A 24,503-nucleotide genomic window follows, 5' to 3' on the forward strand; every position below is an offset into this window, starting at 1 on the left:
GGGGCTGCGGAGGTCCTCTGTGCACTGCAGAAAGGGTGAGAAAGGTCCTTCGCCTAAATGGGAGAGCAGGCAGCTGGCTACAAGGTGTGCCCTAGCCTTGGCTGGCTCGTGCAATCGACACCATTCCTCTGGCTGTCCCTCTCACCGACTAGTCTTTACAGTATTTGATTTTCTTTCCCCCTCCATGTCATATTGTGTTCTTTAAATTTATTTAGCCAAAGCTGGAAAGCTTTCTAGATAGAGTAGAACTGAACAGGGTTTTTGAGAGTGCTCCCCCCACTTTTCATTATGCCTGCCAAGTCATGTACCATTTCTAAAATGTCCATTATATGTATAATAATTTTTTTAAAAAATCAAGTAAGGGATGATGGTTTGTTGAATGGGTTTTAGGGGGTAGTGTGGGAGCAAGGAAGAGCATGTGGCAAGCATGACAAAAATTATTTTGTCCTGAATGGGGAACAGTATCTTGAAAGTCATTTTTTTATTTAAAAAATTGCATCTGGTATGGTGAGCTCAGAAGCTTGCAAATTCTTTGTGCCAATTTGGTTGGTTGTAATAAAAGGAATTCCACATGTTTCTTCTTGCATTTGGATCTTGCACAGGCCAGTTTGGTTGTTTGTAACCTTCGCTACGTCAAGAGACAGCTGTCCTCTATTCTCTGCTTCCAGCTCCTGAAACTCAAGCTGTATTCCCCCCTTCCCCTGATTAAGTCTGCCTCACATTGTTACCCTGGTATAAATGTTAAGGAAATTAGGTTTTCATTTCTTAACACTATCAGCACTGTATCCAACTTCTGGTTGTTTTCAAATTTCTGCAACTAATTCCCTATTTGATTGTTTATTGAATGTCCCATTCTGTTGATTGTATTGACTTACACTGTGAATTGTGCCTTCAGTCTCAGTGAAAAAGGCTGAATATAAACAGTGCAAACAAAATAAAATAAATAGCAACCCTGCAAGGTGTTTAAGGCAAGAGATGTGCAGAGGTGGTTTGCCATTGCTTGCCTCTGTAAAGCAACCCAGAAGGGCCCACCTACTTAGCTTCCGAGATCTATGATCAGGCTAGCCTGAGTTGTCTTGGTCTGGGCTTAGATGGTATACTGTTCCTAATTGTGGAGTATCCAATTAACTCTTAGGTTAAAATAACTGTGAATAGACCTCTCATCTACACATTTATCTAATCATCTTTAAAGTCACTAATACCCTCTAGCAGTTGCCACATCATGTGGCAGTGAATTCCATATATTAAAGATATGTGAGTTTTATTAGATCCTAGCCTTCTGGTGACAATGCATGTCTGTATTTCTGACAGTATGTGGTTCAATTCTTTAATAAGATGCTAGGAAGTCACATTCCTTTAGATCCAAAAGATATGCATAAGTTTATTTATGGCACCCAATACCAATGCTTAAGACAAAAGCATTCAAAAGTCTTTTAATCAAATGAATTCTGGTTTTGGAAAAGGCATGCCCAACACTTGCAAGTTGCTGCTCACAAAGTAGATTTCTGGCTCACAACACTGCACCGCTTAGAGGGAACATTGGTGTGCACTGAGAAAAATTCCATTTCAGTTTTGATTCAAGAGAGTTCTGCAGCAATTCTATTTCATTACTGTTTGTTCTGGCTGGGGCAGCGCTGGCTCTGAACTGATCCATTTGTTTTTTTCGTTTTCATGAGTTTCAGCCCCTGTTAGCCATGCATTCGCAAATGCACTTGTTTGCCATGCATTCGCAAATGCACTTGTTAGCCATGCATTCACAAATGCACACTTCTTTTCAGGATGTTGGGGAAAAGAAGTTCTGGAGAAACTGTTTTTGCATGCAACAGCACCAAAATTGTACAGAACACAGTCCTCCCTCTAAACCATCAACACACCAAGTTTGAGAGCATGAAACAATGGGATTCCATGATTGAGGACCATAAGGAATGCTTGGGGAATGTGTGCATCAAGGCAAGTGTTGGGCAGCTGCACAGTGTGCAAGTGTGCACACACAGTTCTTTTCAAGGGACATTGGGGAAATGAGGCTCTATTTGCTCTTAACCAAAAACTGAATCATCCAAAAATTCATTGATCCAATGAGTTTCTCCTTAAACACATGAAAAGTCACAAAAGAGTGGACCCCCAAGAAGGCAACTGTTGGTAGGTGCACACAATGGAGGGAAACTTACTGGCAAAGTGGTGCCAGCCCAGCAAGCTGACAGTGCACAAACAGGGAGGGGCTCCATAGCCAACCAGCACACTGCAGAGAAATTTTTTTTAAAGTTTCTGACAAAAGGTTTCTGAAAAAAATTATTTTTGCCAAAATACATTATTACCTTTGAGTCCTGCTTTGTATTTTGTTTCCACAAAGAGGGGTAGGTGAATCCTCCTCATCCTAATTTGCTTGGCAGCAGCCCAGGACTCCCTGTTTAAACTCACTGGTTCTGGCTTGTCCTTGCACTGTGCATAAAAGCAGTCAGAAAGGGAGGGTTAGATATTATTTTTTCCTTCACAGGAAGATAAGTAGAGGAAGGATGGACCTCTTTATGTCCTAGTAAAAGTCAGACCGGACAGGTTGCTGGCTGCCAGTCTCTTTTCCCAACTAAAACCATTAACTCAGAGTTGAATGAAAAAGAAGATAAAGTGGCAAGCAGAACTGAACAAATCCCCCATATCAATCCTTTCACCTCAAATATTAATCTAGAAAGACTTGAGAATGAGTGTATATGCACAATACCCTCTGCTACCTCCCCATCATTTCATGCTGGGTTAACAGCTTTAATAAGAAAAGCTTTAAGCCTAGACAGCTTTCTGGGCAAGATGAAATTCCTCCTGCTGCTTCTCAACTCGCTATCTTTGGAAGACTTCTTAAGTCACAGTGAGTGGCCCTGGGGCACCATGGCACCTAAGTGAAGGACAGCAGCAACAGAAGGCCACTGAATGGGCATCAGTTAGCTCCATATGGCTGGGAGGGACCTCCTCAGAGCACCTCTCCTTTAATAATAGCTTTTTCTTTCCAATTTTCATCCTATTCTGCAAACATGAGCCTTTGAAGCAGTTGGAGGCTCAGAGACTGAAGGAGACCCCTCAGACCTATATATACACACCCACATGAAAGTTGACAGCCTTTCCTTGCATTGTGCATAAAAATGCACAGAAAGAGATGGTAACACTGGCGCCAATTGCACTTTAATGTCACATGCTCCCTTCCCTGGTACAAAGCAAACCTTTTACAATTTGATCCCTATGAGCCAGTCAATGTCAATGCCATTGTTCAGGAAGCACTGAAGAAAAAATGCACTAATGTGTACCATGTACATCCCCTTCTTGCCAAAGGAGTTAACCCTAAGGGCTCAGTCTCTCACCTTGGGATCCAATTGGTTGCTTGATAAGGATAGATTTGCCATTAAGGAAAACAAGATTCTGCTGGACAGCCCACCCCATCACCTGGCCTGCCTGTGCAGCCTCTACATGGTAAGAACTGAAACGAAACACACTAACTTTTCGGCAGTGGAGTTGGGGGGGGGGGGCAGTTACAGCCTCATTTTCCGGATCTGGTTCAGCATTCCAGAAGCTGCTTTAACTAGTAAAACCAGTCATTTTGGTGTGTATTTTTGGCTCATTTTTTCCATTATGCATACTCCTAAACTTTAGCAAAATAATCATCAACCACTTGACTTTTAAATCACAGAAGTATAGGAATATTGCAGAATAAATTAATACACTACACAGCAAGTATTGAAAAGTTTTCACTGATTTTAAACTATTTGTCTCTGTACTGGAAAAGGTAGGGCTTGGGACAAGATAATTGATACTGCAATGGGGGTATAAATAAGTGTGTACATATTTTCAGCTGTGAAATACTGGAGGGTATGATTCCCTACTTCTGGTGATCCAGTTCCTTGAGAACCACCCATAATGATTGCATATCTTTCTCCAAGGATCTTCCTGTTAGATTGTGACAGTATATTAGGTAGTGGTTTTTACAGAGAGATTCCATTATGGCTGATTAATTATATGTTTTCCTTGTCTTCACATCAGCATGGGGAGAGATTCCTCCTGTGTAATGCATAAAGTGGCTGTGCACTTTATGATCTTCATGTTTCTTTCTTCTAATGGCCAATCCTTACCTCATTATTTATAAATACTCTTTATAGGCTTGTTATATTTTAGAGAGAAACATCTGCAGAGTGAAGCACCTGCTGTATTTTAGTACATTAACAACGACAAAAATATATATTCTCAGAGTTGCTAATAAAGCAGACTGCTCATTTTTGTCAACATACTGTTGCCCCAAAATGCTGTTATTATCTCACTTTATGAAGCATCTCTCTGCATAATTTATTTCTGCTTCTTCCCCACTCAAATATAATTATCATTTCAAGTGTCAATAGCCAGACAAGAGAAGAGGAGGGAGCACATAGGTTGGGGTGTAAACTGCTTGACAGTATCTATATGGAGGGAAAGATTTATTTATACATAGTTTACATTTTCAGGTAGCAGAATAAAAGCCAAGGATGGAAACCGGAAAAGTAATATACAGTGTGGTTGCAAGTAGATTGTACTGCAAACATTTGGTACCATGTCTGGTCAGAATATATGTGCATGAACTTTCCAACTTGATCCCAACTTCACACTAAGGTAGACTGAAAATTTTCATTCTACTTTCTTATTCCATATAATTACTAGCTTAGGTCCTATACCTAGGTTAAAGTAACACACCCAGTCTTACTATCTGAGAAGTGGTAATCAAGGAGTTTTTCTATAATGATGAGGCTTCTTGTGGAAGCAGTATTTATTTACTTCATTTATACTCTGCTTTTCTCCCCAACAGGGATACAAAGTGACTGACAACATTCCATCTTTCTCAATTTTATCTTCACAACAATCCTGTGAAATAAGTTAGGCTGAAAGTATGTTACTGGCTCAAAGTCACCCAGAAATCTTTCATGACCGAGTGGAGATTCAAACTTGGATCTCCTAGATTCCAGTCTGATAGTCTAATCACTACACCACCATGCTGGCTCTCAGAGCCAAGCTACAAGTGACGCCTTACACAGGTTGGACACTTGTCAGCTTCCCTCAAGTTTTGATGGGAAATGTAGACGTCCTGGTTTTACAGCTTGGCTCTCCATTACAGCTGCAAAACCAGGACGCCTACATTTCCCATCAAAACTTGAGGGAAGCTGACAAGTGTCCAACCTGTGTCAGGCATCACTTGTAGCTTGGCTCTCAGTGAGACTTAAATATGGTGAAACTGGAACAGCTGTATTGAGAATAATTAGCATACACATGCAGTTGCTATAATATTAGAGCAAATTAAATAGCTGTATCATACAGTCCCAAGTTTGCAGAACCGTAGTGCCCAAACAATGAACTGGTATACTACAAATTCATACAGTATGAGTTCTGCTGTTTGTAGGGAAAATGCTCTATTAGCTATATACATGCATAATCAAAGATGTAATGTCCACGTTTAACAGTTCTAGCAGCCGGAAAGCTGTCCACGGCAAAGGTTATATCCACAGCGGCGACGAGCTGCACCGGTCTTTGGAGTTTAGATTCGTGGCTAGTAGATGGTGATAATTAACGGCCTGAAGAAGAAAGTTGGTTGAAACGAGCGAAAAAGAGAAAAAGACCGGTGCAGCTCGTCGCCGCTGTGGATATAACCTTTGCCGTGGACAGCTTTCCGGCTGCTAGATCTTTCCAGAAGGGTTGAAGGAAGCTGTAGTTAGGCCTCTCCTGAAAAAACCATCTTTGGACCCTACTGACGAAGTCAGTTACCGCCCAGTTTCAAACCTCCCATTCCTGGGCAAGGTGATTGAGCGGGTGGTGGTAGAGCAGCTGCAGGTCTTCCTGAATGATTCCTCATCCCTAGATCCTTTCCAGTCTGGCTTCCATCCGGGACATGGGACAGAGACGTTACTGGTCACCCTGATGGACGATCTCCGTAGACAGCTGGATCAAGGCGGGTCAGCGCTGCTGATACTGTTAGATCTGTCAGCAGCATTTGACATGGTCGATCATGACCTATTGATCCACTGCCTTGCCATTGGGGGGATTTGAGGGACAGCCTTGCAGTGGTTTGTCTCTTTTCTCCATGGTCGGGGACAGAGGGTGGCACTAGAGGAGAAGTTGTCATCCCGCCACCCATTGGTGTGTGGTGTCCCTCAAGGGGCAATACTCTCCTCCCTGCTATTTAACGTATATATGCTCACCCTCGCCCAGCTGTTATGGAGTTTTGAACTTGGGTGCCATCAATATGCAGATGACACCCAATTCTATTTAATGATGGACGGACAGCCCGACTCTGCCCCATATGCCCTGGGATGTGCCTTCAGAGCTGTGACTGGATGGTTGAAGCAGAGTCGGCTGAGACTGAATCCCATGAAGATGGAGGTCCTGCATGTGGGTCTAGGGTCCATGGGTGTGGGACTCCGGCTCCCTGCTCTCGATGGAGCACCACTTACACCGATGTTGAGAGTAAGGAGCCTGGGGGTGGTCCTGGATGTTTCCCTGTCTATAGAGGCACAGGTCGCAGTGGTTGTTCGATCGTCATTTTTCTATCTAAGACAGACTCAACAACTTGTCCCTTACTTATCGACCCATAACCTTATGACAGTGATCCAGGCAATGGTCACCTCCAGATTAGACTACTGTAACTTGCTCTATGCAGGGTTTCCCTTGGGCTTGATCAGGAAACTACAGCTGGTTCAGAATGCAGCTGCACAAGTGGTTGCCAGAGCTCCAATCATGTCACATATAACACCTATCCTCCGTCAGCTGCTCTGGTTACCGGTTGAGTACCGGGTCTGGTTCAAGGTTCTGGTGCTGACCTATAAGGCCCTATGCAGACTGGGGACAGTATACTTTTGGGACTGCCTCTCCCCATATGTTCCCCGGAGGTCACTTCGATCAGCCAATAAGCACTTGCTGATGGTCCCTGGCCCCAGGGAGGTCCGCCTGGCCTCTACCAGAGCCAGGGCCTTTTCGGTCCTGGCTCCAACCTAGTGGAACTCTCTGTCTGAGGAAACTAGGGCCCAGCAGGATTTGTTATCTTTCCACCGGGCCTGCAAGATGGAGATGTTCCACCAGGCATTTGGTAGGGGCTAGGCTGACATCTCTCCGGCCATACCACTGAAGACCATCCACCACCCATGCAGGACCTCATAAGTGTGATGCAGGGCATGACGCAAGAGTCAAGCCCTGTGTCTAAAATGCTGTATTTTAATTTTAATTGTATATGGCACGATGTTTTAATGTTTATATAATGTTTTTATTGCTTTTAATCTTTATGTAAAATTGTATGTTGTTACACTGCCCTGAGCCTGTCTGATGGGGAGGGCGGTCAAGAAGTGTAACAAAATAAATAAATAAATAACTATTGTAAGTGTAACAGTTGGATTTGCATTAAAATTGTAGGTCATTTAGATAAATAGCATTGTCACTTAACATGGCTAGTTATTAAAAGCCTACCTATTTACAAGTCAATGCTACTATTAATAGTCCTGGCCCCGACCTGGTGGAACTCTCTGTCTGAGGACACTAGGGCCTGGTGGGATTTAATAACAACAACAACATTTGATTTATATACCACCCTTCAGGACAACTTAATGCCCACTCAGAGCGGTTTACAAAGTATGTTATTATTACCCCACAACAATCACCCTGTGAGGTGGGTGGGGCTGAGAGAGCTCCAGAGAACTGTGTCTTGTCCAAGGTCACCCAGCTGGCTTCAAGTGGAGGAGTGGGGAATCAAACCCGACTCTCCAGATTAGAGTCCCATGCTCTTAACCACTACACCAAACTGATTTGTTATCTTTCCGCCGGGCCTGCAAGGCGGAAATGTTCCGCCAGGCATTTAGTGGGGGCTAGGCTGTCCTCTCATTGGCCATACCACTGAAGACCATCCACCACCCATGCAGGAACTCATAAGTGTGACGCAAGGCATGGTGCAAGAGCCAAGCCCTGCATCTAAAATGCTGTATTTTAATATTTATATCTGGCAATTTAAATTGTATATGGAAGAATGTTTTAATGTTTTTATAATGTTTTTATTGTTTTTAATCTTTACGCAAAAATCGGATGTTGTTACACTGCCTTGAGCCTGTCTGATGGGGAGGGCGGTCTAGAAGAGTAATAAAATAAATAAATAAATACATTCTACTAGTACTTCAAGATGCATTTTGCAAACATAAGTGTATTCCACACTGCTTCTGCTAATGATATGAATAATAACTATAATTTTGGATCTTAACTGGGCTTAAAGAAACACTGGTATACTCTCAAGTGATGTCTGTACCTCTGTAAATCTACCTTGTGCAAAGAAAACTTGTGAAGTCTATCAGCTGGGTTGGAGCATTTTTCCTGTGAGGAAAATGGGTTAAATGTCTGAATCCTCTCCAACCTTACTTTTTCCTGGGAAAGTTACTGTGTCAAACAATGTCTGCCCCAGAATCTAAATTCTGGATGCACATGTGTAAAGGATGTTCTTCATGTCTGCTCTGACATAAGAACCAATTTTGGTATCTTGTTTTCTTAACTGGTCTAGAAATTAGATGAATATCAGGCATTAATAGCTGTCAGATGATACCTCTCCAGTATTGCCATTATAAGCAGAGTTATACTCTTCAAAGTACTTAGAAGAGATTAACTCTGTCTAGGATTGCACTGCTCATCTCTTAACTGAGTCAACAGCAGTGATATAGATATGAATTTCTTATATTCCACTACAAATTCTGTCAACTATCCATTTCCCTTCTATTAGAGCAATTTGTTCTCTTACTTCATAAATCTTTAATGATCACAGTTTTTATTATACTTACCATTTTAATAGACACTGAATAATATGAGTAAAATGTAAATGGCAGTGTAGATAATGCCTGGGGGGAAAATAACTAAGGTGTTAGAAATGTTGCATACTACATTTTATTTTATACATGATTTCCCACTGGTAATTGGGGAAAATTAATGTTTGGTAAACTTGTGTTTATGTGACAGATATTCATCAACACATAATAATTGTGAATAAATATCATAGTACAACTTGTCACAACATAAATGAGGTTCTGTCACCTTGTGTTTTGTCAAAACAGATTCCTTTCAGTTTAAATGAAAGTTATTTGCAGCATTTACAGTTTGCAGAAAAATCTGTGTCAGTGCTGGAGAAACAGATGGCTACCCTGCCTCTTTTAATGCAGGAAATCTAATTTTTCTTTTCCCAGTTTTACCTTTTAGTGTATATTAGCTGATAATCTGCTGTATTATTGGAGGACTGTATTTAAAACTAGTTTATTTTTTAAAAAAAATGACAGTCTGAGCAACTATTATTTAAACATAAGCATGTGATGAGTTAATGGAAAAAGAAAAAGAAAGATCTTAAAAATAGAGAGGAAATAGTTAAAGCTAGGAAATTCTTTTTGCTGAAAGACAAAAGTGCAAGAGTGCAGAACACTCCTCACAGTATGGAAGATTATAAACTGAAATGTGAAGATTTAGATCCTAATCCAACAGAGTGTTAAGCATGCTTAGACGTGTCAAATTCAGTGAGCTTCAGAGTACCAAACACTGGGTTTTATTGTGTGCAATCTATACAATCATTTTGTATTGCATAGATATAATAAATGTTTCAGTTCTATGGGTCGAATCTGGAGATGCTTCTGAGCAAGAGGGAATAATGTGTAACTGACCAGTACATCATGGAGAAAATTATACAAAGCCACACATAATGGATGCACACAAGCACACAACACTAATGAAAGACAGCTAGGAAATTGAACCTTTATACAGCCTACATATGAATGTCCGTAGTTCAGGTACCACAAATTCACAGAAAGATAACTAATCCCGACAGGCCCTAGTCTCGTCAGACAGAAAGTTCCACCAGGTCGGAGCCAGGACTGAAAAGGCCTTGGCTCTGGGGAGAGGCGGTCCCAAAGGTATGCTGGACACAGTCCGCATAGGGCTTCATAGGTCAGCACCAAAACTTTGAACCGGACCCAGTACTCAACTGGTAACCAGTGCAGCTGACGGAGGATGGGTGTTATATGTGCCATGGTTGGAGCTCTGGCAACCACTTGTGCAGCTGCATCGAGAGCAGGGAGCCGGAGTCCTGCACCCATGGACCCTAGACCCACATGCAGGACCTCTGTCTTCATGGGATTCAATCTCAGCCGACTCTGCTTCAACCATCCAGTCACAGCTTTGAAGGCACATCCCAGGGCATATGGGGCAGAGTCGGACCAGCCGTCCATCATCAGATACAATTGGGTGTCATCTGCATATTGATGGAACCCAAGTCCGAAACTCTGTACCAGCTGGGCGAGAGGGCACATATATACATTAAATAGCAGGGAGGAGAGTATTGCCCCTTGAGGGACACCACACACCAACGGGTAGCGGGATGACAACTTCTCCCCCAGTGCCACCCTCTGTCCCCAACCGTGGAAAAAAGAGACAAACCACTGCAATGCTGTCACTCGTATCCCCACATTGGCAAGGCGGTGGATCAACAGGTCATGATCGACCATATCGAATGCTGCTGATAGATCTCACAATATCAGCAGCGCCAACCAGCCTTGATCCAGCTGTCTACGGAGATCATCCATCAGGGCGACCAGTAACGTCTCTGTCCCATGTCCCGGATGGAAGCTGGACTGGAAGGGATCTAGGGATGAGGAATCATTCAGGAAGACCTGCAGCTGTTCTACCACCACCCGCTGAATCACCTTACCCAGAAACAGGAGGTTCAAAACTGGGCGGTAACTGACCAGGTCAGCAGGGTCCAAAGATGTTTTTTTCAAGAGACGCCTAACCACAGCTTCTTTCATTGCTTCAGAAAAAATCCTGGAGCTCAGAGACATGTTGACAATGGCCTCCAGGGCATCCCGTAGCCCATCTACACTGGCCTTCACCAGCCACAAAGGGCACAGGTCCAAGGAGCATGTGGTAGGCCTAACTGCTCGCAGGATCCTGTCCATCTCATCCCCAGAGAGTGAAATGGTCTAATATTATCCCAGAAGGCAGCCAAGGGGCCTCCAGTTCGCACACTGTATCAACTGTGGCTGGGAGATCGCAGCGTTGAGACAAGATTTTATCAGCAAAAAAGCTCCCAAAAGCCTCACAGCCAATATCCAAATTTAAATTTTGATGGTCCCCTCCTGACAAGGAGACCAAAGACTGGACCACATTAAACAGTTTTGCTGGGTGTGAGCTAGCTGATGCAATGGAGACTGCAGAAAACTCTTTCTTTGCAGCCTTCACTGCCATCTCATAGACTTTCATAAATGTCCTATAGGATGCTCTTGCCTGTTTGTTGTGAGTTCGCTGCCATATTCACTCTAGCTGTCTCAGCTCCTGCTTCTTCCATCGTACCTCCTCTGTATACCAAGGAGCTAGTTTGGTACAGGGGCAGAGAGGGTGCCGGAGGGCAATTTTATCAATAGCTTTGGAAAGACGGACTTGCCAATCTTCCACCAGCTCATCCAACGAACTGCCAGGGAGCATCGGAACCTGCAGAGCATTCTGGAAGCCAATTGGATCCATGAGTCTCAGTGGTAGAGCGCAAATAAGCTCGCTGCCCTTGCAGGGGGGGTGGGATATCCAGCCGAGCCTTCAGGACCACATGGTCCAACCATGGCACCAACTCAGTTGTTTCTAGTACCATACCCATCTCCATTCCAAAGATTAAATCCAGTGTGTGGCCTGCTTGATGTGTAGGGTCCAAAACAATCTAGGAGAGTCCAAGTGTGGCCATGGAGGACACCAGGTCCACAGCCCGACTAGAGGCATTGTCGTCAGCATGGATGTCAGTACGCTCTCCTGACCTGCATTCTCCCACCCCCAGCTCAGCCCCAGTCCAGGCTTTCCCCTCAAAAAAGGAAAGGAGGAAGGAAGAGTAGGTAGCTGCAAGCTTCATGCTGCCCACCTAGTAGTGAGTCCTTCCTTCCCAGCTCCATACACACCTGGGTTGTGGTCACTCTGCCCCCTATAATGGGAGGGCACCTATTTTATAGTGGGGATGGTGCCAAAATTTGGCTGCTCAGGGCACGCACGCGTGCGGACACACATGCACACACACACACAAACCCTTTGGGGCCAGCCACGGCTTCCTCTTTAGTTTCAGTTGCTTGATTTGTGCACTTATATGTGCCAGCATAAGCATATTTTAATCTTTTACAACATTTTTAGCTTGAAGTTTTAATTAACAATTCTAGTCCTTGCCTATTGGCATATATAACCACAATTAAAATAATAATAAAAACTAAGTTAAAAAAGAACTAATCAAAACATAGAGAGACAAGTACAATATAGGCCAAAGCCAAAAATTGCAGCAGCAAATAAATCTAACTGAAAAACTTGGTGAATCTGCCCAAATCACTTCCTTTGTTTGAATCACTGCCTTTATATGAATAGTGATAGACTTTGGGGTTGTGAAGCCAATTATCTGTAAATCGTACCACTGCCCCACTGAGTTTTTAAAGTCTATATGAAAACAGTATATATAAGTATATATAAACTATATAAAACTATATAACTATATAAAACTATAAAATATAGTTTCCTTGGTGAATATCATCAACTTGTTAGAGAGACAAAAATGTTTAAATTCAAAGTATTTTTCGCGCATCACGATTTTTCTTCTTCCCCCCCTCCCCATTATTTTTTTTCATCAACTAGATACTGCTATTAGTTGTTTGGGGGGGGGGTTACTATAATTCTTTTATGATTTTATGATGGCTTTATTTCATTTATTGTGACTCATGGACTGTGTCCAGTCCAGGCCATATGCGTATATCTGGAATTTAGGGATAATGGAGAGGGACTTCTGTTTCGTCACACTGATGGGACCCCTCTCACTTGGTATCAGTTTTAGTCGGTGACCGAGAGGGCCCTGTGTAAACTTGGTTTGTTGGGGGTCAAGGTTGGTATCCATTCCTTTCGGATTGGGGCGGCATCTATGGCGGCTGCAATGAACTAACCCGTGGCGGCCATTCAGAAGGTTGGCTGATGGCGGTCGTCAGCCTATCAGGGGTATGTGCGCTTGCTGCCGATGTTTTAATTGCCCGTGTCTAATTGTTTACTCTTCGTAGGTGCTGTGGTTCACCATGGGAAGTGTTGGATCCTCATATGCGGACACAGCATGGTTTTCTGAGCTGCCCATCCGGCCAAGAGGATACCGATGAGGTCCAAGCTTGGGCTCAGTTGCTGGGCCATGGTTGAGTGGCAGGGCCTTCGGTGGCCGGGCCTGTTGCTGCTTTTGTTTCAGGGGTGGAGTGCACTTCCACCTCATTTCCTTATCATTCACCTAGGTGGGAATGACTTAGGCTTAGTGAAAGGCAAGGCCCTTTCCTTGCAGGCACATGCCGACTTACTTTATATAACAGAGCAGTGGTCTGGGGTTTTGATTATTTGGTCCTCTATCCCCCCGCGTAGGGTTTGGCATGAAGCCTTGGACCACGAGGCTATCAAACAGGCCTGGTGTAAAGCCAATAAGGCCATGAAAAAGGCTTTGGGTGCGGGTTTGGGGATTTATTTACCCCACCTGCAGATCCGTGATTCTTTTGCCGACCTCTACAGGGGTGATGGCGTGCACCTGTCTGTGAAGGGCAATGATATATTCTTGACCAACTTATGGCAAGGGTTGTGGTTGACACAGCAGCAGATGTGGGGTGCAAGGGCCTAAGCAGAGGCTTGGCTCTTGCGTTGGCAGGTTAGTTTGGGTAGGCAGAGTGGGCTGGTGAGCACCCGGTGGCACCTCCCCACTGGTGGGGAATGGAGGTCTGTCTCAGATCGACTGGCAGGCTTTACAGCTGCCAGCTGAGAGGGCAGACTGCCCATGGGACCCCCTGTACAAGTACTTCCCTCTGGCTTCACGTTTGGGGTGTATGGAGCTTTAAGGGGGGAACCACTTGCCCTGGCCGGCTGGGTTACAGCCATGCAATTGGATGGCTTGTGCCTGGGGCAGTGGGTGTTTGCCCAGACAGGTCGAGGAGGTGGTCAAGTTGACCCCTTGGCTCAGTCTGTACTGCTAGTTACACCCCTCACTGTTTTAAGTTATTGTTGGTCAATAAATGGCCCTGTTTACACCCAAGCCTTGTGTCCGTCTCTTCATTCCGAATGGGGGGGGGATAATTATCTGGAATGGCACAGTACATGGTTGGTGGGTTGCATGTCTTTTCTTGATAGATCATAAGTTGTGTAGATTCCAAGCCAACAAGAACAGGCTGTGAATTTATTGTTTCATTGTAGCAATTTTCTGCCCACTGTGCTTTGAGCCAATTACTGTATGCTTTATTTATCCAATTTTCCCCATTAAAAATCAATGGCATTATTCATGTTTCTGAAGCAAACATGATTCAGCCTGAGCAATTCAGCAAGTGGCATATGCCATGTTCAGAGAAATAGAACAGGGGCACAGCTTCCATAAAGTACAACAGTGTCTATCAGACTGCACAGCTGTTTCATTTGGTAGCTAGTTAGTAGAAACCAGATTTAGAGGTCATTGCACTTAATTAGCTAATGTTAGGAAAGTGCTTGGAAGACAGAAAACACTATATAAGTCATATATTCAGTGTGCCATTGTTATGAGCCACTTCAATAAGTCATAATTTTTTCCAGGGTTTGATATATGCATCACCCAGTTTTCCTAAGAATCTACCCAAAGGGAGTAATTATTTATTTGTATTATATGCATGACAAGAACCTACAGTAAGAAACAGATTATTTTGCTAATGCTTTATAGCTAAAGGGAGAAAGTTATGACTGAAAATACAGCAGATAGGCATATAGACTCTTTGGTATGGAATCTTAAATGTACAAACAAAGGCTGTACATTCTTCTCTCATGAAAGGGTATGATTTGTATTTTGAAAAACGCCCATGTAATTTTACTGAGTGGCAATGGCGGGGGCAGTTATTATAGTACTGTGCTTGGTTTTCTTCAAAATCTATCTGTGCACCAGTATATATTATTATTACTTATTTTAAATAGTTATATCCTGCTCATAGGACTCACAAAAAGGCTTGTTATGTACATGTGCGTGTATTTGTCATTCTGTATATCTTGTGCCTTTATTTGTGAAACTGTTTCTACTTGTCTTCTCTCAGTTTTTAGCAAATATCTTTGGAAACCAGCCTAGATTTTCTGTCAGGTGCCTGGTATGTGAAGTTTGTGGAGGTTCTGCTGCTCTTGTATGTGTGCTTCTTACTTTGGAAAAGATCTAGTATTTGAACCATACCAGGCAACTCTTGAAATTCAGTTCCATTCCTAATAAGGACATTTATAGACTTGGTTCTCCATTATATCTGTCTGATGTATGTGAACTTGTGGTCCCAGGGCTTCAGTACAATGAGACCAGAGTAAAATTTCATGAGACCAGCTCTGGCTTTTTCCTGTTGTGTTCACCTTGAAAAGAGTTGATGAAAATGGCTTCAATCGGTGACTTAAAACACCAATAGACCCCCATATAGGAGCTGTCTCAAATCTGACCTACCCTTAGCTGTGAAGTGTCTAAATCTACAGATTTATCTCATCATTGACCTGTGTAGGAAAGGCAGAACATCCTGCCTCCACCAGTAGACTTAGGGAACCTATAGTCCAACTTGAATTTGTGGCATGAAGCTCCAATAAACACAAGCTGGGGTGTGCAGGAGATGAAATATGGCTCTGAGCAAGGCAGGTCTGGTCAAAATGTTGTGAAGGCTGGAACATAGTTTGTGAACTACATGTTGCCATCTGTATTCCTTCCATGCTCTCTGTCTGCCCTGCTCTGGCTTCAGCAGGCTTCTAAGGACACTTGGCTTGGGCCTGTTGTAATAATGTCATATTACAGGAAGAAGAGTTCTTGACTATCTCATCATGTATCCCTTTAGAGCACTCTGAAGCTGCTAGACCTTGAATGAACATAAGCTCCACCATTCCCAGTGAGCAGCATTTCAGGAGCTTTTCAGATTCTAGTGGGGAGAAGGAGAGCTGTGCTTCTATGGATGGAAATGAAAGAATGCAAGCTGATGACAGAATATGGTTTTTAATCCTTATTTACTGTTTCATTTTGCTTTACATATTGAAAAATCTCAGGCTACCATTACTAAGATGCTTGCTACCTCTGCCACTAGCCTTTATCAATCTGTTTCATCCATTCCCTCCAGATAAGTGGAATGAAGGTGTTAGACAAATGATGACTGTTTTTTAACTTGAACACTGCTTGGATAATGAATATTATTGATTAAAAGCAAGCAGCCAGTCTTCCAAAAGCATATTTTAAACAGGAAGAAAGTAAAACCAGGATCCACACGGATCCTCGTGGATCCTATGGTTTTTTAAATAGGAAAAACACAAATGAAACATCAAATCACATATCATCTTCTTGCAAAAAGCAGGCACTGGGCTGAGAAGCCAGGAGGAGAGAGATATCTCTTTTCGGTTAACTCTTTCAGCACTGAACGGACTCAGGAGAGGAGTGCAAAACAGCTTGATATCTGCTCTCAAAGTAAGGGGTTTTTGAAAGAGTTAACACTGAGAAGAGATCTCTTCTTAACTCTTTCAACTGCACTGATAGCCGCACTCAAAGTTTTCTCTCTCTCTTAACCCATTCCTCTCCCAATCACTTTGCTTATATTTTTCTCAGGAAGCCATCTTTTCACTCAACTGTTTGCTTTTTCTCGCTAGGGGAAATATTATCAAGTTTCAAACAGAGCTCAGGCATTCCCCTGCTTCCGTTGCCAGGGGAACAGACTGTTGGCGCCTGAATGTCTAGTTTCCCGGTCCTATCATGATCGCCCGGAGTCCCAACTGCTGGATCGTTTGCCGTGGAAGACAACGATCCACCAGGTCACGATTGGGAGATTGTCATTATCGTGTGGTTTTTTTTATCGTAATCCAGATGGTGCCCATCTCTAGTCAGGAATAGGGGAGAGGTTATGGGGACTTTTATGGAGGGGAAAGAGGACATAGTGGGGAGGAGAAAATGAGATGCCCCCCACAAGTCCTTGCAGGTCCTCCACTTGTTCTCTTCTAACACCAGTCCCTTCCCTGCTCAGTAGGGTAGGAACAGTCATTGCCTTCCCTCCTCTTATGTAAAAGGCGCATAAAGAACATAAGAACATAAGCAAAGCCATGTTGGATCAGGCCAGTGGCCCATCCAGTCCAACATTCTGTCACACACAGTGGCTAGAAATCCAGTGCCATCTAAAGGACTGTCAGTGAGGCCAGGACACCAGATGCCCTCCCACTGCCTTCCTTCCAGCACCAAGACAACAGAGCACCACCTCCCCACAAAGAGAATACCATCTATCTCCTGTGGCTAATAGCCACTGATGGACCTCTGCTCCATATATTTGTCCAGTCCCCTCTTGAAGCTGGCAATGCTTGTAGCTGCCACGACCTCCTGTGGCAATGAATTCCATGTGTTTATCACCCTTTGTGTAAAGTAGTATTTTCTTCTATCTGTTCTAACCCGACTGCTCAATAATTTCATAGAGTGCCCACGAGTTCTTGTATTGTGAGAAAGGGAGAAAAACACATCTTTCTCGACCTTCTCTAACCCGTGCATTATCTTGTAAACCTCTATCATGTCTCCCCTCAGTCGCCTTTTCTCCAGGCTAAAGAGCCCCAAGCGCCTCAATCTTTCCTCATAGGGAAAGTGTTCCAACCCTTTAATCATTTTAGTTGCCCTTCTCTGTACTTTTTCCAGTGCTATGATATCTTTTTTAAGGTGTGGCGAACAGAACTGTACACAGTACTCCAAATGAGGCCTCACCATCGATTTATACAGAGGCATTATGATACCGGCTGATTTGTTTTCAATCCCTTTCCTAATAACCCCTAGCATAGCATTAGCTTTTTTTATGGCAGTCGCACACTGTGCTGACGTTTTTAGTGAGTTATCTATCATGACTCCAAGATCTCTCTCTTGGTCAGTCTCCGCCAGTTCAGACCCCATCAACTTGTATTTATATTTTGGATTTTTGGTTCCAATGTGCATTACTTTGCACTTGGCTACATTGAACCTCATTTGCCACATGGATGCCCACTCTTCTAGCCTCGACAGATCCCTTTGGAGTGCCTCACAATCCTCTCTGGCTTTCACCACCCTGAACAATTTCGTGTCATCTGCAAATTTAGCCACTTCACTGCTTAATCCCAATTCCAAATCATTAATAAACAAGTTAAAAAGCATTGGACCCAATACCGACCCCTGTGGCACCCCACTGCTCACCACCCTCCACTGTGAGAAGTGCCCGTTTATACTCACTCTCTGTTTCCTATTAATTAGCCAGTTTTCGATTCACAAGAGGACTTGGCCCTTTATCCCATAGCTACTGAGCTTACTTAGGAGCCTTTGATGAGGAACTTTGTCAAACGCTTTCTGGAAGTCAAGATAAACAATATCTATCGGGTCTCCCTTGTCCACTTGTTTGTTCACTCCCTCAAAGAACTCTAACAGATTGGTGAGACAAGATCTTCCTTCACCAATCTGTTAGAGTTCTTTGAGGGAGTGAACAAACAAGTGGACAAGGGAGACCTAAAGAGACAACACCAGCTTGCTAGGAGCCTTAGTTACTTGTTACTTGTTCAAAAGGTTAAACTGCCTGTTTTTATGGAACCTGCTTCCCTGTTTGGCATTTGCTGATTGAACCTGCTGTGACCATCCACCTTCCTTTCTTCCTTCCTTCCTTCCTTCCTTCCTTAGGGTTAGCTGACTGGAAGATAAGAAAGATTCTGGGGTGCTTTCTGATTACCTACTGAAAAGGCTTTTCTGTTGTTTTACAGTGTTAAATTGAGGTGTGTGTGTATTTATTTGGCCAGGTTTTAGGAGTAGGTGAAGGGTCATCTCTCCCTTTTTGTCCCTGTGTACCAGCTGCAGTTTTCAGACTGTGACCTTCTGGTTGTTTGCTCATCAAAGATAATCAATCTGGTATCAACAAGGGCCCATGCTTTTCTGTGATTGTTTCCACTTCATGGAACAGGCTTCCCAAGGAGATATATGGAGAATGGCATTCTCAGAAAATTTTAAGAATCCCTGTAAGGCAATTTTATTCATCAGAGCATTTTAAAGGAGGCATTTGCAGGCATTTATTTCATTTTATTAGGCTTCATTATGTTTTATTTGAGGAGGGATTAGTATTTCTACTGTTGTTCAGTTTTTTATTTATGTATTGTAAACCTCCTTAAGCCACGGTGAAGGCAGGATATAAATGTTTTAATAAATAAAAAAATTGCCCAGGCTCTGGATACCCAGCCAGGATGGAATACGACAGGTGTTTGCTTAAGGTAAAAATATTTGGCAAGCATCCTGAGGTATTTCTTGATGTGGAGAGGCTTCCCAAGACAGCCTCTCATGACTGACTATTTGCTTTCCAGCTTATTGCATGGTGATGGATGTTAAGGTCCTCTAGCATACCATTTTTGAATCCAGGAAGGGAAAAGCTAGGTGTTGCAGAAATACCAGCCTAGGCTTGGAACCAGGTGGGATTGTTTGTAATACTGCCACACCTTACGGCAGCCCAGTAAATAAAACACTAAGGGGGAGGAAGGTATTAGTAAGTACACAGATCAGTTGCTCATTAATAAATGCAGTTTAACTCAATGTGTATTACCTTTGTTTCAGGGGATGAATGGGCATTTATACTGCTGCTGCTTCTCTTCGACGTCATAATATGAATATTATTTTTTATTTTCCACTTTCATTTGTAACATCTATTAAATGCCCCTTTTTGTATTTTTGATGCAACTATAATTCTTGTTCTTTCCTTATATTGACTATTGTAATACACGTGTGACTTTGCCACCTCTTCTCTCAAGCCTCTTTACTCTGTTTTGAATTTTTCAGCTCATGTAATCTGTTCTCCTCAATTTTATGATAGATGTAGAGCTCCACAAATTGTGAAATGGTTGTATAGTTAATTAACCAAGTTCTCCATTCATGGCTCCACTCACATTTACCTCAAGTTTCTTCCAATATTTATGAGTTTGTCTTGGAACAATACCAGGGTACTTGAACTCTATTTTTTGTTGTTGTTTCACCTCACATTAGCTAGACCAATGAGAAGAAATCCTACTAAGTAACCAACCTTTTTGTCTTGCAGATTATTGGAATTTGTTTATAATATTTTCTTAGGCCCATCACTTATTTTGCACTTTTTCATAGTTTTAAAACAGCATATCATGCAAAACACAAAAGCACCTCCTGGGTAATAGGTTTACAGAAAAAGATGAATCCGGTAACAATCATATTAATTTTCTTTTTGGCAATTACTTTAACAAAGTGACAACAGAGTTGTTTCACAGTATATGGAAAGAGAATTTAGCATTCAAGTTAAGTATAACAAAGTGTTGAGAGAACCACCTAACCACTGACGTTTGGAACACTACCAGTTCCAATCATTCTGCCAGTGCATTGGTGCCAGATGGTAGCTGCCAATGAAAGTGATTGTGGACTTAACATTAATAGAGAACTACAATAGGCCTCATTGCATCTTCTGCTAGTCAACAAAAACATATGGGTCACCAGCCTTAAGATACAAAATACCATGCTAGACAGATGGCACTATAAAACTGTTGTAGATCTGGCTTTTTTGCAGAAGATATTGCTAAAGAAGACATTCCAGATATCCATGATGACAGTATTTGTTCCACATCTTTATTCAGACTGTTGATAATCAGGAATGTTTGGAATAATAAGTATCATAGTCTTTATATTTTCTGACACTGAAACGGGACAAATCCATTCATATTGCTTTCATTATGTGCTTCAGGGACAGAAACCTCAGCATTTGATTGATAACGCTATGGCTCAGTGCAACTCAACATTTAGTATGTTGAAACACTCAGTGGAGCAGAAAGTGCACATTGTGTTCTGGCCATTCATGGTGTGAAAATTACTTTGGCGGTGTTCGCACTGAAAACTTGTGGTTCATCCCCTAGATAGTAGATTTACAAAGACTATGAATTCAATGTATTGTCGAAGGCTTTCATGGCCAGAGAACGATGGTTGTTGTGGGTTTTCCGGGCTGTATTGTCGTGGTCTTGGCATTGTAGTTCCTGACGTTTCGCCAGCAGCTGTGGCTGGCATCTTCAGAGGTGTAGCACCAAAAGACAGAGATCTCTCAGTGTCTCAGTGTCAGACACTGAGAGATCTCTGTCTTTTGGTGTTACACCTCTGAAGATGCCAGCCACAGCTGCTGGCGAAACGTCAGGAACTACAATGCCAAGACCACGGCAATACAGCCCGGAAAACCCACAACAACCATCACTATGAATTCATTTATTAACTAATGGGAAAATAAGATAGTGTTACATCTCTGAACCTTTTGGGGAACCCCCACTTTATGGTTATCTTTAATTATCATGGCTGTTCTATCTGTGTCCTTGATGAATGATTATAGACTGTTAACGATGGTTGTAGTTTTTTAGTTTAATGGCTTTTATTGTTACGCAACTGTAATCTTTAGGTTCTTTTTTTTAGTTTAAGTGGATTGTGTGGAATAGGTGATGTCTAGCCTAGGAGACCTAGCCAGGAAACCTCCAAACTCTCCAACTACATGCACAGCACAAATTTCCTGATCCCCTGAGACCAGCACTAACTATGCACAGTAGAATTAAAGGGACAAGTTTACAGTGTGACTCTCCAACAGTCCTCAGGAACTTCCTAGCAAGACAAAAGGAAAAACAGCATATTATGATTAGGGCTATTTCCACTCGTCTCCTCCCCCTCCTGAAAAATAGCGCAAAACTTACAGAATGATATGCCTTCATGGCGCGGTATCCTGACATGACTTTGCTTCGTGGTGTGATGACGTCAAAAAATGTGCCACGAAGCAAAGTCATGATGGGAAATCATGCCATGAAGGCATGTTGTTCCATAAGTTTTGCACTATTTTTGGGGAGGAGGAGATGTGTGGAAATGGCCTAGGTCTTCTAGATGCTATCATATTAGCCTCCTCACCACTTGAAATTCAGACAACTCTCCATAATTAAGTTTTCTGTTAGCCTTAATGGAGTGCAGGATCTATCAAGTAATCATCCTTATCAACTTCTATAAATATCTCTGGAGACAGCCATCAGGCATTCCCAATCCATTTTCACCTCTAGAAACATCCGCCTAGTCTGACATTCCAGATATTTAAGTGACACTGACAGAAACGTCCACAACTTTCCCCACTTAGCTATTAACTTTAAATCACCCAATAGAATTCAGACTTCTTCATGCCAATTCAATCCCAATTGAGAAGCCTCCTACTCCCCTTGATCCAAGCATTTTCAGCTTATAACTATAGCCCCCCAATCTCCAATACTCTGCAGCAATACTCTGTATTTTACTCTGGGCTCTTTGCTATTGCTTCTGTGCTCATTGGCACAGATCTCTCCAAGACATGAGCTGGTCTCTGCCTTTGCTTTGCTTCTTGTTTCTCTATAACTGTACATGTATTTATGTATGCATCTATGATTACAAGTGTGTTTAAAGTTCTTGTGTGCCTCTCACTATTCTCCTGTCCTTTTATTTTTCCTAATAATTTTAAAGATTTTATTCTATCTTCTGCCTTTTGTCCTGTTTCTGGAAACTTTCCCACTCCCATACAAACCTCTACCCAGATCCAGGACCTCAGTACACATAGGAAGAGGTTTTATAATTTCTTCATAGATCCAGAGGAGTTAGCCATGTTAGTCTGTAGGAGCAAAATCAAAAAGAGTCCAGTAGCACCTTTAAGACTAATCAATTTTATTGTAGCATAAGCATTCTTGAACCACAGTTCTCTTTGTCAGATGCATGGAGGGCAGAAAGAAACTGGTCAAATATAGAGGAGGAGAGGGGAGGGGAGGAGGAGAGGAGGGATGTAAACAACTCCTGTGATATGGAGATGCAAACAGCTCCTCTTGATGTGGGGATCAGTTTGCTTGTGTAAAGGTTCAAAGGAGTTTGCCGCGTTAGTCTGTAGTAGCAAAATCAAAAAGAGTCCAGCACCACCACCAAGACCATACAATTCCACTGCAGCACAAGCCTTCGATAACCACAGCCCTCCCCGCCAGATGCATCTGACAAAGAGAACTGTGGTCCTCAAAAGCCCACGTCAGGTGCCACTGGACTCTCCCTGACTCCGCCTATGTAAATGAAATCAGTTACCTGTGATAATGAGATAACCATTCATAGTCCCTCTTCAGTCCCAGCTTGACAGAGTCAAATTTACATATGAATTCCAATTCAGCAGTTTCCCGTTGGATTTTGTTTTTGAAAGGTTTCTGTTGAACTACAGTGACCTTTAAGTCTTTGATGGAATGTCCTGGTAGATTGAAGTGTTCTCCCACTGGTTTCTGGACATTGCCATTTCTAATGTCAGATTTGTGTCCATTTATTCTTTTGCGTAGAGGTTGGCTGGTTTGTCCAATGTACAGAGCAGAAGGACATTGTTGGCACATGAGTGCATATATCAGATTGGAGGATGAGTAGCTGTAAGAGCCAGAGACAGTGTAGTTGATGCCATTGGGTCCTGTAATTGTATTCCCTGGGTAGATATAGGGGCAGAGCTGGCATCTGGGTCTGTTGCAGGGCCTGGTACCTCTGCTGGTGACTCTGCTAGCTGATTCATGATTGTAAGTGAGAAGTTGTTTAAGGTTGGGGGGCTGTCTGTAGGCAAGGAGAGGTCTTCCACCCAGGGCTTCTGAGAGAGAGGTATCATTTTCCAGGATGGGTTGTAGCTCACTGATGATACGTTGGATGGGTTTGAGCTGGGAGCTATAGGTGACAACCAGTGGTGTTCTGTTGTTATTTCCTTTAGGTTTGTCCTGGAGCAGGCTCCTCCTCCCCTCCCCTCTCCTCCTCTATATTTGACCAGTTTCTTTCTGCCCTCCATGCATCTGACGAAGAGAACTGTGGTTCTCGAAAGCTTATGCTACAATAAAATTGGTTAGTCTTAAAGGTGCTACTGGACTCTTTTTGATTTTGCTACTACAGACTACTACAGATGATACCAAATTGGGAGTGGTAGCAAACACCCAAGAAGATAGAATTAAAATTCAACAAGACCTGAATACTCTGGAGAAGTGGGCAGCTGTGAATAGGATGCAATTCAACAAAGACAAGTGCACAGTATTACATCTGGGCCACAAAAATGAGAAGCACAAATACTGGATGGGGGATACACTTCTGGGCAGTAGTATATGTGAAAGGGATCTTGGGGTAAGAGTGGACTGTAAACTGAATATGAGCAGTCAGTGTGATGCGGTGGCAAAAAAGGCTAATTCAATCCTGGGTTGTATCAAAGGGGCCATAGCATCAAAATTGCAGGAGGTCATAGCCCCTCTCTATACTGCCTTGGTCAGGCCACACCTGGAGTATTGTGTGCAGTTTTGGAGGCTTCACTTCAAAAAGGATATGGACAAAATCAAGAGGGTGCCGAGAAGAGTGACAAGAATGATCAGGGGTCTGGAGACTGAGCCCTATGAGGAAAGGCTGAGGGCCTTGGGAATGTTTAGTTTGGAGAAGAGGAGGTTGAGGGGGGACATGATTGCTCTCTTTAAATATTTGA

Source organism: Eublepharis macularius, chromosome 3 (genome assembly GCF_028583425.1).
Source record: "Eublepharis macularius isolate TG4126 chromosome 3, MPM_Emac_v1.0, whole genome shotgun sequence".
Classification (NCBI taxonomy): domain Eukaryota; kingdom Metazoa; phylum Chordata; class Lepidosauria; order Squamata; family Eublepharidae; genus Eublepharis; species Eublepharis macularius.